This window comes from Lissotriton vulgaris, chromosome 3_1 (genome assembly GCF_964263255.1).
Source record: "Lissotriton vulgaris chromosome 3_1, aLisVul1.2, whole genome shotgun sequence".
Classification (NCBI taxonomy): domain Eukaryota; kingdom Metazoa; phylum Chordata; class Amphibia; order Caudata; family Salamandridae; genus Lissotriton; species Lissotriton vulgaris.
The window spans coordinates 1,935,075,026-1,935,090,167 of NC_141689.1; the positions used below are offsets into that span (position 1 = coordinate 1,935,075,026).

Here is a 15,142-nt window from a genome sequence, read left to right on the forward strand (position 1 = left end):
CAAGCTAGAGAGTATTTCGATCTGCAGCTGAAAATAGTAAATTTAAACAGAAAGAGATGCTAAGCAGTCCACCATGCAAGCGGTCTCATTAAGAGGCACCTCAGCGTATTGACATTTTGCTGTTTCAAATGGTCTGTGCCTCAGGAAACCATTGCTGTACTGCTCCCTAATTCTGAAAGGTAGTATTCTATTTATACTTCTGGCAAATGCGTGCCCTGTGTCTGAGACCTGTCAGTGTGGTAGGAAAAACATATTTCTCAATTGCATTTTGGTAGAACGATACAATCCATCTTAAAATGAGTATTGTTTATTCTTGTCCTTCTTTAATATTCACTTATTCCCAACCAAAGACACCAGTGAGCAATCACTTAGAATATTCCAACTATAAACCTGTATGCAGAAAGCTCCAAGGGTTAACCCGCTGCATAAGGCGTGCTAAAACGGGGTAATATTCATAGGGCTAGATACAACTGTTAGCTCCCAACCACATTTCGAAAGGAACCCTGAGCTCTGGTTCCATCCTTGCCTGACTATCCGATTCTAACGAGTATGTGTCTTAGACTCCACACAACCAATCACGAGCCGGCATCATTTTAGGACCTCATTGTGAGAGCATCCAGTAATCCCTATGCGACCAATAATGGAAGTTACAGGCCTCATTGGGATTTCACATTGTGGTGTTCCTCACACAGATGTTTGCTGCTAAAAGCAGCTGAGAATTGTGTGGAACCCCTGGGAATACAAATCAGATTCAGCATGAAAACACTGGCTGCTGCCTTTAATTCCCAAAAATGTCTAATCTCCCTTATTTCCATGCTGATGCGATTGCACGGATCCCTTTTAATGGTAATGTAAGTTTGGGATCAGGGAAACAGCAGGGATCATTCTGGGGCACTCAAAATGACGCCCTTAGACATCTATTTTCTACATATCTCATCTCTCACAAGCAAAATAATATAGCAGATACTTCATGCCTGGACATTGGGATATTCCAATGCAACATTCACAAAAAAAATAAAAAAGCAATCAATAGTTATTCAAACATTTATGGAGCACGCGTACAACCAAGGCTGTCTCGAGGCTCTGTACAGAATGAAAACTTGCTTAATAGGTTTGGAATAAGTACGTTTTCAACTCTTGATTGAATTTCAATAAATGTCCTACAGTGCAAAAGGAGTCAGAGACATTATTCCAGACAAGCTCGGAGAGTACCCGAATATCTCACCCCCAAAGGTGACAAATTAAGGTAGGAAGAGGGCACCAGGTTCTTATTGGCAGTACACAGGATCCTTACAGGAGCATGGCAGATAACTGTGTCCCAACAGCAACCCAGAAGAGATCTTTGTCTGTGATATTAAGACACTTATCCTGGATTCTAGAATCCACAGGAAGTCAATGTGGGTTTCATTTTGCTGCAGTAATGTGATCTATTTTCCCTGGACCCCAAGTCAGCTGATGGGCAGTTTGGGCTTGTTGTAATCTGGCAGTGCTCCCTCATGATATGCCTAAGTATAGTGCATTACAATAGTCCAATTGAAGGATGCTGAGGTCCTGATAAGGATTGGCCTCCACTTAGCTGGAATAGGATGTATAATGACTGTCGGGCATGCGAAAAACTATGGTTTTACTTAAAGTAGAAACTGTGATGTCATTGAAAGGGAGTCATCACACAAAGAATTCCCATTGTTTCTCCCTTTTTACTGGTGTCCTATTAAGGTTTTGTCCAGCTCTGAGACATCAGGACTCAGTGAGCTTAGAACATAAAAGAAAACTCTGAAGTTCATTCTCCCCGCTGGTACCATAACCAAGGTGTATCATCTGAGTATGAATGACACCGGAGACCGTTGCCCGACATAACATTCATACGTGGTTGCATGTAAACTTTAAAGATAGGAGATCATTGGGAGCCTTGCGGAACTCCACATCTCATGTCTACATTATTGGACGAAAAGATAACATTTAATGCTTGATTTAAGCCACTCAGAAAGGATCTGGAAGCAGGTCACACAACTACTCTTGCCACTGACTATGAATAGGAACCCTTGGTCCACCGTATGAAATGCATCAGAAGATCTAAGAAGACCCACAGACCTTTAGCATAAACCTCTTTGATTGTAAAGCTACTTCAGTGTTATGTTATGTTAGTGCGTATTTATAAAGCTCATGGCTACTCCCTGGTGTGTCCCGGCGCTGAAAACAGCCATACGTCATGTAACATAGGGCAAAGCAGACCACTATCAAACGGCCCACAACTGGAAGACCCACGTTTTAAGACTTTTCCTGAAGGTCAGGAGATCAGGGCTCTGTCTGATAGAGAGAGGGAGGCTATTCCAAAGCCGTGAGGATCTGCATGAAAAGATCTGCCTCCAGTCCGAGACACTCACCCTGCGAGTGGCAATCAAAAGTTGGTATGAAGATCTCAGGATGCGCTGGGAGAAATAAGGCTGAATTCTGTCCCTAAGATAAGGGGCTCCAATCTTATGGAAGGCTTTAAAAACCAGAACCAGGGCTTTAAACTGAATTCTTTTCCGTACCAGAAACCAATGAAGTGAAGACAGGAGCTGGGTGGTATGAGTTCTAGAGCCTGTCAAAAAGATGGCTCTAGCTGCTGCGTTCTGGATCACTTGTAGCCGGCCCAAAAGATATTCAGGGAGGCCGAGATACAAGGAAATAACGTAGACCAGTCTAGACATTATTTAAGCCTGAATCACTGTCTTCCTGTAACGGATGGAGAGCATGGCGTAGGTCAGTGTTCGGTAGAATTTTGATCCTTTTGTAAACTACCTCCCAACTATTTATCTTGCTTCTAAATGGGTGGTTATTGAAAATGTTTTATTTTTGTTAACTGTACACACTAAATTTCAGCTTGGCTGCATGGAGGAAATTGTGGCATTTTGTGAACATAAGTTAGAGCCTTCGAGTTGACAGAAGGTTTATTCAATTTTTAATTTATATATGGTGTGTTTTTGTAAGGCAAGCATACTGTTTAGAAAGTGGGAGTGTGGCTACCCCAACTGCTAAGCTTAGTTTTTATTCCACCATCTGGTTCCCAAACTTCGAAAGGTTACTGAAAACGTTGTCCCCATCAATAAGTAGTAAATCCCCAGATCCTTCTGCGCTTCCTACTGCAGACCTGCAGTGTCTGCGACAAGCCCGGGCACTTGGTATCCTGGCAATAGCGGTAGGGACATATCTGACTGAACCTCTGCAAGAGTAAGGACAAGGAGTGACTGGCACGGCTCGGATGGGTGGCCGGTTGGGCTGACCAGGCACCGAGTGACGGTAGAACGGGAGGTAACTATGGAAAAGTAAGAAGGGTGAGTAAGTGAAAGGACAGGAGTGCATTAACGCTCAAAGGGAACTGGTATAAGAGGGATTTAGTAGCTACTGTGCAGAAGTGGCCTTAGGGTGGAGGATAGGTGGGAGATAGAGATATCCACTTATCTATTTAATAAGATATCCATAAGAGATAGGCAACAGCAGCTCCTGAATGTCACCCTGGAATCCACAGTGATTTTTAATAATGGTGTGACGAACTGTTGTTGGGTACATTAATTATATTGGAAACACGCACAGGATTTCATATTTCTGTGGTGTGATAAGTGCTGCGTTTGTTCTCTGTGCTGGAGGTAAGCAAGACGCAGAATGCCCCTCTGATGTCACTGATGTAGCAAGTGGTTAAAGTTAGTGATTTAATTTAGCGCAATAATGGTGACTCCGTGTCGGTGATAAGCTTTGGGCAGTCTTGGGTCTACATCTACATACCCAACAAAGTTCTACAGAAATTCGTAAATTGTCCTAATGTATGATTTTCTGTTGCACTGATGTTCCACTTAGAAGAGTAGAGGTGCCATCCTGCGTGTTTCTCACTATGGAGGTGTACAGGGTTTTCCATTGTGTGGATATGGTGCAGTGTTTCTCACTGTGGAGTTGTACAGAGTTTTTCTTTGTGAGGATATGGTGCTGTGATTCTCACTGTGAAGGTGTTGAGAGTTTTCCATTGTGAGGATATGGTGCGGTGTTTCTCACTGTGAGGGTGTACAGTGGTTTCCATTGTGAGAATATGGTGCGGTGGTTCTCACTGTGGAGTGGAACAGAGTTTTCCATTGTGAGGATATGGTGCTGTGTTTCTCACTGTGGAAGTGGGCAGTATTTTCGATTGTGAGGATTTAGTGCAGTGTTTCTCACTGTGGCAGTGTGCAGTGTTTTCCATTGTGAGGATATGGTGCAGTATTTCTCACTGTCAGGATGTACAATGTTTTCCCTTATGAGGTTATGGTGCGGTGTTTCTCACTGTGGAAGTGGGCAGTATTTTCCATTGAGAGGATTTGGTACGGTGTTTCTCACTGTGAAGTGGGCAGTATTTTCCGTTGTGAGGATTTAGTGCGGTGTTTCTCACAATGGAGTTGTACAGAGTTTTCCATTGTGAGGAGGTGGTGCGGTGTTTCTCACTGTGGAGGTTTACAGAGTTTTCCATTGTGATGATATGGTGCAGTGTTTCTTACTGTGGAAGTGGGTTAGTATTTTCAATTGTGAGGATTTGGTGCGGTGTTTCTCACTGTGGAAGTGTGCAGTGTTTTCCATTGTGAGGATATGGTGCGGTGGTTCTCACTGTGGAGTTGTACAGAGTTTTCCATTGCGAGGAGATGGTGTGGTGATTCTCATTGTGAGGTTGTCCAGTGTTTTCCATTGTGAGGATATGGCGCGGTGTTTCTCACTGTGGAGTTGAACACAATTTTCTATTGTGAGCAAATGATGCAGTGTTTCTCACTGTGGAGGTGTACAGAGTTTTCCATTGTGAAGGAGGTGTACAGAGTTTTCCATTGTGAAGATATGACGCGTGGTGTCTCACTGTAGAAGTGGGTAGGGTTTTCCATTGTGAGGATATGGTGCGGTGTTTCTCACAGTGGAGTTGTACAGAGTTTTCCATTGTGAAGATATGACGCTGTGTTTCTCACTGTGGAAGTGTGCAATGTTTTCCGTTGTGAGGATATGGTGCAATGTTTCTCACTGTGCAGGATATGGTGCATAAGACACTCAACAAACGCATTTCTGCGCTAATCACATTCCACCCTGGAGCAGCAGCGGCCAGTGCTGGTAAGAGCAGTGGGGCAGTGGTGCCCAGTGGGTGAGATTTTGATAGACGATGACGAGGGAAAATTAAATAAATCCTTAATTTTCCCCCACCAGCGTCCGTTGAAATCACCCCCACCAGGTTCCACCGCCCTTACCTGCACGGGCCGCGTCTGCCCTAGAGTGCCTGATCCAGACTGTTTTTCACTATGCGGGGATATGGTGCACAGTTTTTTTCACTGTTGAATTTATAGTGCATATTGTTCATCATTGTGAAGGATATAGTGCACTGGAAAATCAATGTATGAAGTTCTTTTGAATTCACGGTTCACTTAGGAGCGGAGCCCGCCTGGTCCACTTTGTTTCTTTTAATCACTGAGGAGGATGTACTAAGCTTGGAATTCAGTGCATACTTAGATGATGTGTTCATGTTTCACTAAGGAGAGTACAGAGAGCCTGACACAGTGCGCTTTTGTGTGGAGGCTATGGTGTGCAGTGTTTCTCACTGTGGGATATATAGTGCACAAGGTTTATCACTGTGGAGGATATGATGCACGTTCTGTAGAGCTTTGAGGAATATGGTGCACAGGAAACTCAATATGCAAAACTATTGTGTATTCACTGTTCACTTAGGAGAGGTGAGCACTTGGTCCAGTTTGGTTCTCACCGTGAAACTGCTACAAATTGGTAATCAATTCAGAGAATATAGTACAATGGAAACTCAATATATGCATTGATGTTGTGTTCATGCTCCACTTGGGAGAGTGCAGAACCCCGGACACAGTGTTTTTTTTACTTTGGAGGTTGTGGTGCCCATTGTTTATCACTGTGGAGGTTATGGTTCAGGTTGTTTATCACTAAGGAGGGTATGGTGCACAGAAATAATTGCTGCAGAGAATATAATTCACAGAAAACACAATAGGTTCTTTGGTGTCGTATTCAGTTTCCACTTAGGATAGAAGAGAACACAATAGATCGTAGTTTTCACTGTGGAGGATATGGTGCACAGTGTTTCTCACTGCAAATCATATGGTGCACATGTTATCATTGTGGAGGATATGGTGCACAGTGCTTATCAGTGATTGTTTTTCACTGTGGAGGATATGGTTAACGGTGTTTCTCACTGTGGATTATGTGGTGCACCTTTTTTCACCGTGGAGGATATGGCACACATTGCCTATTGGTGTGCAGGATGTGATGCACAGGCTGGGGGCCATATGAACAGCATTATAGGCCCCCGGGCAAAGCAGTGCACTGGGCCCTGCCTACACTACCACTCACAGGCATAAAAATGTTTAACGGAAAATTAGTGTTCAATTCTGGTCTGCATTGGGCCCCTATGCTCGTGGGTCCCCCGGGCAACTGTCCGGCGAGCCCATGCACCGTACACTGTGCACAGGAGCTCAATGCACTCAAAGACCCCGGTACATTTCATTTAGAGCAGAGCAACAGGGCCAGTGTGTGTCAAGCTGTGGAGGAACGGTGCTCAGTTCTTGTCACTGTGGACGATATGGTACACAGGATGTCAGTGTGCAAACATGTGGTGCACAGTATTAATTACTGGGATCTTCTACTGCGCAGGAAAAGCAGTTTGAGAGTTTCTGTTGTAAACCCCATTTCAAACGCTTGGGAACACACATGCATTAGGTGGCTCTCCGAATTTTACTGACTGATACCTCCCCTCTTATAATCTGTGGTGTCTCCAAATTTTTTAAATGTTGCTGGTTGATCCGTTGCAAGAGATTGTCTATATCGGTTTAATTTCTTTTTGGCTAATTTATCTTAGGGGGACCCCTACAATTTTATCTTCTTAAAATGTATGGCATATCGAATAAAGCTTTCAACCACAGTTTCTGTTGTATTCACGTTTCACATTGCTCCCAATACAGTGTGTTTCTTTCTGGTAAGGCACCTGGCACAGGAAACTTAGTTTTCGATTAAACCTTCAGAGACACCGCACAGAGCACGATCCATCCATGGCTTTCTGTGCAGGGTGAATGTCGTGAGACTGCACCATAAAAGCCCATGCCAGAAGCAAACCACAAATAGGATTATATTCTCAACCAGCAGCCCGCATCCTGGGATGAAGAGTAAAGTAAACACCGGGCCAGTGTTGTGCGCGGCGTGTTGCTAGGTTACCGCACAGGCCACTTTTCGTCAGGAGCCCCGCCTCTGAAGTCGTTACCAGTTCACGTTGGGGCGGCAGCTTGACATGGACATGCCGGCCGCTGATTGGGTCGTGCTAAGCGCTAGGATATACATGTTATTTTCACACTGTGTAAATAAAGCAGTGTGCTGTGGTGCAACGGGATTTGAATAATTCACAAAAGGCGATACCCTCTAAGCCATCCACCTAAACACGTGGAGCGCCAAGAATGTAAACTTCCAGGAGGTGTGTTTAGAGTGGAAGGGCACACTTGCTGCCTTAGAAGAAGAAAGTTTATCTTTCAGCAAGCAGTCTCTTCACCGCTCGAGAATTCCAGGCTGATGGAAAAAATCGAATAGATTCTTGACTTGGAAGCATAGCGTTCAGGACCAGCTAGTGTTAAAAGGTGACGCCTCAATTATTGTAGACAGTGTTCTGTAGTAACAGTTTATACTCATTTCTCTTGTATGAAGATCAGTAAATTGGGCTCCAGACAGAGAAAATCTGTACACAGTGGCACGAGGTGTAGTGTCACGGATGATGTCGTTTGACGCGTCAGTGAGACTCATTGCGTCATTGCGTAGAATGATGGGCAGACGGTACCTCAGATCCCTCCAGTAGTCCCACATGCCAAGAGTTACCATGAATAACCTGCTCAGCGGTCAAAGTGCATTGAAAAAAGAATGGGAACGGTGATGCTGCATGCAACGGGGGCGGTATCAGTGAGCATGGGGGCAGGGTCAAAGGCGCGGCTAAAAATTCAAATATTCTGTACCTTTTTTTTGGTCTTTCACCGGCAGGTAGCTAGATATAAAATAAATGGAAAGTAAATTAAAAAAAGATGTTACTCGGTGGGAAACGCACTACAGTACATTATGAAACCTCTATCAGTTAATGAACTCCAGAGGTCTGTGTCTGTAACCAGAGAGCTACAGAATTAAAACTTGGTTGGTGCAATGGAGAATAGTGACTTTTTAGTGCTACGAGGTCACAGCCTGTGACAGAAAGCACTGTAAATGTGTAAGTTATTATTTTAAACTTGCATTACACACAGCATAAGATAGACTGCTACAAATTTGCAAAAAGGTGTCTCAAAATATAAATGTTAGTAATACCCAGACTGTATTTAAAGCGTTTTTCTTTTTTACCTAACTATCCCTTCAACACCTCGTCTGGGGTAGAAAGAGCTTGATAAATATAATTACAATTAAAAGCATGCACTTCACTGCTCAGTTGTTAACTCTTTGTACTATCACTCAAAAATTATAAATCTTTGTCATAACAAAGTGTTGAGTGATTTGATCAATTAAAGCCAGTACCAGCTCCCAAGCATCCTTTTCATTTGCATATTACCCTCTACATTTGCAGAATTCATCCGTTGCACACATTTGCATTTCTTTCAGGCAAGCAACCCCCCTGGCAAAAGGCATGCTTCTTGTTTAGCGGTCTCCCTGGCTTCGGCTTCACAGCACAGGAGACTCACTGAATGGCACTTCAGCCAAAGCTTTCAAACTATCATTATTAACTGTCCCATGATGGTTCTCTTTTTTACAAAAAGTAGGGGAATGGTTTTTCATAACTCAAAAAAGTAAGGGCACATCGTGCCCCTCTGATACCACCCACTTCGACCTCTGAACCTGCTGCATGCTTATCTCCTAGCTGTCAACTGGCTCCATCTCACAAGGGCGCCTCTCAGCTTGTCCTGGTTAGCACAACTTGGATGAAACTTCTAGTTTCACTTTCCCCATTGAAGATATAGGCCTACCCGCTTTCTAGACTCTGTGGCTATAGTTCACTTGTGTGTCTCCAAAAATGGATTGACTATCCACTGGCAAATAAATGTATGTTTTAGGCATAGATCCCTACATTATCAAGACTCCTATTTAAGGGACTGTCGTCTGTTGAATCACTGTTGTGAACCTTATTGGCTGAAGCCTAGAAGAGCATTGAAAATCCACCTGCGGTGTTCTGCCCGCAGACCATGGTATCATGTACTATTTTGTTCCTCGTGCTCCCCCATTCACCTACCACTTTCCCTATGTGTTGTCTCTGTTCCGCCACACCTGTTCTGGACTCAAGCACTTTGAAGCAGCAACTTGGTGGCAAACTTTGGAGACTCCCGAGGATTGTTTCAAAGCTGTATGTGAACATTAAGAATTGGATGTGCGACCATTGGCTGAAACTCAACATGTTCCTTGTGGCTGACAACAGCGAAGACCTTTGGGGTTGTGCCATCTGGCCAGTAAATATGAGCATTTGTCCTGCTCCCGCTGGGGTGGTCAGAAGTGTCGAAATGAGCTTGTCTTCGAGCTCACTTCGGCCAGTACGAATTCATCTCAATTCTTTCAGTTAAAACCTTCAAAGTAAATTTCACCCTTTGTTTTACTACATCCTGAACAGTGTCTGAGGTAACAACACTTGTTGGACCAAAAGCTTGGCCTTCCTATGTTCTTTATCTGGATATAGCAAAATCTCTACACTTAAGACAACAAATCATCCAACATGCTGTGGCTCTGCTGCTTTTAAGAACAATTCTCATTCAGTTACTCCTCTTTTAAGAAAACTTCACTGACTTCCAGTTCATCCACGTTTACAGTTCAACGTTCTGTGCGTGACTCATCATAATAATTATGCAGAGTTCCTCCTTTCATTTCTTTCTACTGCGCCGTCCATTCCTGCATTCCAACTCAGCCTCAGCCTTCTCTCTGCAAGGAAGAGAAGCAAAAGTCAGACTTTTTCCATCCTGCACTAGCTTTTGGCACTACAGTGGATTAAGTCCAATGCTTCCTCTCATAAATACTTAAAAGAGTTGGCTCTTTGCACCTATGGACGCCTGAAGTTAGGATTTATTTTAAAAGCTTGTTTTAAGATTGCCAGCATCTCTTTCCGTAATAGTGCCAAGAAGCTCTATTGCATACAACGCTTTAAAGTATAGTTACATGACTTTACATTACATCATACACTATTGTCCAACTAAGTTATACTATATTAAGTTGCGAAGTACTTCTTTGTCATATGTTATTAGCACACTCACAGTTTAAACAGTTTATTTGGACATTTTTTCCACATATAGAAAAGGCATGCCTTTGGTCCCACAGATATAACTTACAGCCATGCCAGACATGTACTCCTAAGAAATGCCACTTTTGTCACAACTATAATACACATTGAAAGCAAATTATATGGCTGAATCAAGCTTAAAGAAAATAATATTACACATTCAGAGGAAACTATCATTTTTGCTCTGCGTTGATAGTAGACATTTAGAACCCATGTATTACAACATATGAACACCATTTGAAGGCATGTCAAATTTTTGCAGTTCTAGGGCCAGGTTATGTACACATTCTTTACCAGCAGTAATTCAAGTTTTGGTGCCCTGTTCTCTTGTGTAGCCTATATTACAAACGAGACAGGAACGCCTGCTGCAATCTACACTATTAACGTTTCCATTGTATTCTGAAGAATACTCTACGGTTATTTGAAAGTATTTATTCAAAAGAACATTCCCAACACAAATAAAAACAGACATTTGTGTCCCATCCTTAATATGGGCGAGAACATTAGCAAACAGCAGCAAAGCTTTTACTGCTGCGCTCAAAAACCTTCATGTAGTTCAGTCTCACATGTCCCTGGCTTGTGGTAATTTAGCCAACTGCATGCTTAGTACATGCATTACATGTGTGGCCGAGATGCCGTACAGAAGCAGAAGGCAGATTAGGCAATTTCTTGCACTTCCAGTGCATTTTATGTGTCCCCATTACTCGCCCACTGTTTGTAGTAAGGACAGGGCGAGGTGCAGGCAGATTTTGTTACATTCTAAGGATAGTTCTTTTCATTCTCAAGGGGCTGCCATTCACAAACAAGGGACTTTATGTTACCCCAATCTTAGTTTTTTAGAAGAACGTACCCTGGGTCAGCACACCACAGATGTAGACAGCTGTATGAGATGGCAAAGATGGCACCCAGGGCAGAGCATGGCGACGAGGAAAGCGCATTTGTGTAGACCAAGTGCATATACTTTAAGTGGCCTTCGACCTACCCAAAAACTAACATAGGGATTGCACAACTGTCAGGGTTATTCCCTATACATTTGTGCCAGGGAATCCGTGCAATCATCTGCCCTCTAAACAACCCTCAGCTCTTCTCTCAGCGACAAAGAAGACACCCAAATTGACCCAACAAGAGTAGTAGGTGAAACCACTTCCAGCTGAGGAGCATAAGGTACTTGGCTGCACGTACACAATCTAATACAGTGCCTCAGTAGCTACCCTTGCGTCTGTCACTGGTATACGGTATCCCAGGCTTTTCTGCAGTGGGATTTAGTAATACACTTCTTGATTCCTCTATTGTACTGAATTTAGTGGGAAAAAAACAGTTAATATGTGTAGTGTCCGCAAACGCCAGAGTTGGCTGTGTGGTACATAAAGTATTTGTTTGTGACTTGTGAAAGTCACAATTGAGGAAATTCAGAATGTAAAATACCCCGAAATGTATTATTGTGTACCCCGTGGTAAACAGGAGTGCACCGTTAAGGTGCATCATATAGTACTGCTGACACCTCCATGGACGGAATATGATTCACAAGAATATCTTTAAAATGTAGACTTAAATTAGGCTTGCATGTGCCATACTAATAACACAAAGTTCCTTAGTCTGTGAAGTAACTTCCAGCTGTAGTAAAGTGAAGTGTTCAAATGTCAGTGCAATCTGTCCCGCTTCAAGCCACCCCTGGGACTCTGTGCTATCTAACCCTAACAAACGCATGCCCAGTGCAACAGAACCAACCAGTGGTTGAGAGGTGTGTGATCTATATCAATGTCCACGACACCGAGTCTCAGATGTGGGTGAGGGATTTAAACCCACGCAGCCTACTCACTGAGCAAACTTATGGCAGTCCGCAAAGGGGGAGGATGGACTATAGGCGCAAAGGGTTTGACTGTGAATCTTTAGGCTGGTGTCCCCTAGAAGTCACTGGGGTCTCACAAGGAGTTACCAAACACACCTTCCTCCGTGGGCTTTTCCTTCAGTGCGTAAGATCAGCACACGCACAGTGTTGCGGTATGGCGTTCCTAGCAGTCGTGTCTAAATCTAGCACACGGAAACAGTTTAAAAAGTAAGAACTATCAGACCAATCTTATGTTTGTGGACCCTCAGGTATGCAGTTGGATTCTGTAATATACAATAAATACAATCTAATCTGCCTGCCACCACCAAGGACTGGCCTGACTGATATTTTAAAATATGTGTTGCTAGTGCTGTACCTTATTTGACTGGTTCGCTGTACGGTTTGGTCTACTGGCACGCAGGTTGTGGGGAGTGAGGGTGAGTGGTAGTTTTAAGCTACTCTTATTTACTGCCACAGGATACACTCACTGAGATCATGCTGGCTGAGACCCCGTCCTGTTACCCTCGCAAACCATGTTCTTAAAGATGTATAATAAGTCTACTGCAACAGTGCTATAATAGTATTTGTATATAATAGGTTACTGTTAACTGCTGAGATCTCAGAGTTGTGGGTGGTGTTAAACAATGTGATGGCGAGCACAGCTGCTTGCGGCAGAACATTGTTCCATCACATGCCAAAATTCCATCTGCATATACACGTTTATTTTACATCAGCCATATGCTATTCACATTTCCATTCTCAATCCCTCACGGTGTCCACTGAGCCTGACTTTAGAATGCAGACATATTCCTTTTTACTATTTCCACAAATAATGATAGAATATTGTGCTAGGGAAAACACCTGTCAGCATGGGTTCCCTATCCTTTTCGAGAGGATAGTCTTTTTGCTACATTAAGGTTATTAGCAGAGGTGTACAAAGAGACAAAGCCTAGGAACCAAGTAAAACATTTTTTACTAATCCAGCTTTGCGAACACAGCACTTGCGAAGCTTTAAAAAAATGGGGCAAATGGAGTCCTGCCCTGCAACAGGAACTTTCCCCCTACCACACAGGGCCGGGAGTTCACTGCTTGGCAGACACTGACCATTTTAGGTCTGGCGCTGGACAAGACTTTGGTTCGTTGTTTTTTTAATAATAAAACAAACATACATATGCTTACACCGACTGAGGGTTTTTCAGTCAGTCCTTTCTGTCCATTAGCCTGTTGTAGTGCCATTCACATTGTACTTCATCCACCACAACATAGAGCCTAGGGGTACAGGTCAGCCTACTCCATCCACTGTCATCCCTCACGGTGAATGACCGCATGTTACATATCTTCAGAAAAGGTAGCTCCCTTCTGTACCAGGGACTGGTCCCCCCTGGTGTCCTCGTTTTAATTCTTCATAAAACAAAACATGTAGTCATTTGTATTTCTTTTGCTAGGGGCCGCTGCTCCAGAGACACTCCTGCCGGATCCTCGTTGCCACTTGCCAGGGCTCCCATCTTTAAATATTTTTTGTACAACTTTATAACAAAAAACACTGTAATATGGCTATCCTTGCCTAAGCATTGGACGATGAAGTATAGCAAAGGAAGAAAACATTGGCGAAGCAATGAGGTCTGCAGCCAATGCAAAACCAATTGGCTTTGCCAATGATACCTTCTAAGTGACACTCAGCTAACAGAAGACCCAGGGCCGGACTTTCAGCAGCAGGGAAAGAAGCAGACATGGCTGAGCAGCAGGGCTCGAGTCAGGGTACCACGCGGGTGGACAGCGTCCCCCCACTTATTTTACCGGGAGCTCGATAACTGGAGCAAATGGAGCCACACATTCACTCTTTGGCCTCTCTGGGGCGAGATCGGAGCTCATTCAGAACGCTGCTCATGCGCTGGCTTCTCTGATGCAATCGCATCTAAGGGGTGAGCGAGGGGAGGCAATGAGTCTGATGGTGCAAGCCACCTTTCATGACGTCACTTCCTGTTGTGACGTCACTGTCGCCCCACTTCTTTTTTTAGGACTTCTGCCCTGCTGAGCAGCGGCTATCAAGTATACCTGCTGCAACTCAGTGAAACACCATTTCCTGTAGTCTGATGCCACTTGCTTGCACTCCCCTTGATGACTCCGGGGGAGATTACAAAGATTTTCTCTCGTTTTTGCACCACAAAAGCGACGCAAAACGGCACTAAATCTTTTTTTCCTAATTTACTTTCCAGCGCTAAACTTGTAAACGCAAAAGTATTGTGAAGCAGTGCATAGCGCTTCTTTGCATTACTTTGCACCATGGGGCATGCCAAGGATGGTGTATGGCGTTCCCATGTAACCACCCACGGTTTCTCAAGCTAAACCCAATTTACTACAGTTGATTGGGTTTAGCGTGAAAAAACTGCGCCCTTTTAAACAAGGAGAAAGGAAAGAGAAATGCTTTCATTTCTCCTTCCTTTTCCGACTTAGTATGCTTGCTTTCCCTCATGTCTAAGCATGGTATCTTGTACAGGAAGGGTAAGTTTTCTGTAAAAAACCTATGCTAGACTCACACACTCACACCCTAGCACTATGGCGCTAAGGTGGTGCGTGGCGCACAGCAGCTGTAAGCAGCGCCGGCGCGGGGGGAAAGGGGAGGGGAGAGACATATCTTTGAAAATATGGCGCTGTCCTGCTCCCTCCCTGTCGTGCAACGCAGCACAGTCTCTCGAGGGGCTGCACTGTGGTTTTTGGAGAATTAGCAAATCTGCCCAGTGGGACCCCTCTTCCTCGGCTGTTATATTATTAGTGCAATATGACAATTGTAGTCTTTATTCACTTAAATATACCTAATTCAAATAGCTCACCTTAAAACAATCATTCATAAAAAGGAAATTCCAGGACTGGAAAACTAGTGTCTCGTGGCATGAATTAATTTGGTACCACTAAAGCCTTCATTACAGGGCACGGTACTTGCCACGTCTCATCTTACTACACCATTATAAGTTTGCCTTTATAGAAAGAGGAATTTCCATGGAAATCTAAGTTTCAGAACAGATTATTTCCGAATT

At 43.7% G+C, this 15,142-nt stretch overlaps 1 protein-coding gene across 6 annotated transcripts in view; it reads left to right on the forward strand.

Moving 5' to 3' along the window:
• Window positions 1–15,142, forward strand: part of LOC147728640 (palladin-like) — a 407,759-nt gene that overhangs the window by 317,884 nt on the left and 74,733 nt on the right. The gene's annotated exons all lie outside the window — the stretch shown is intronic.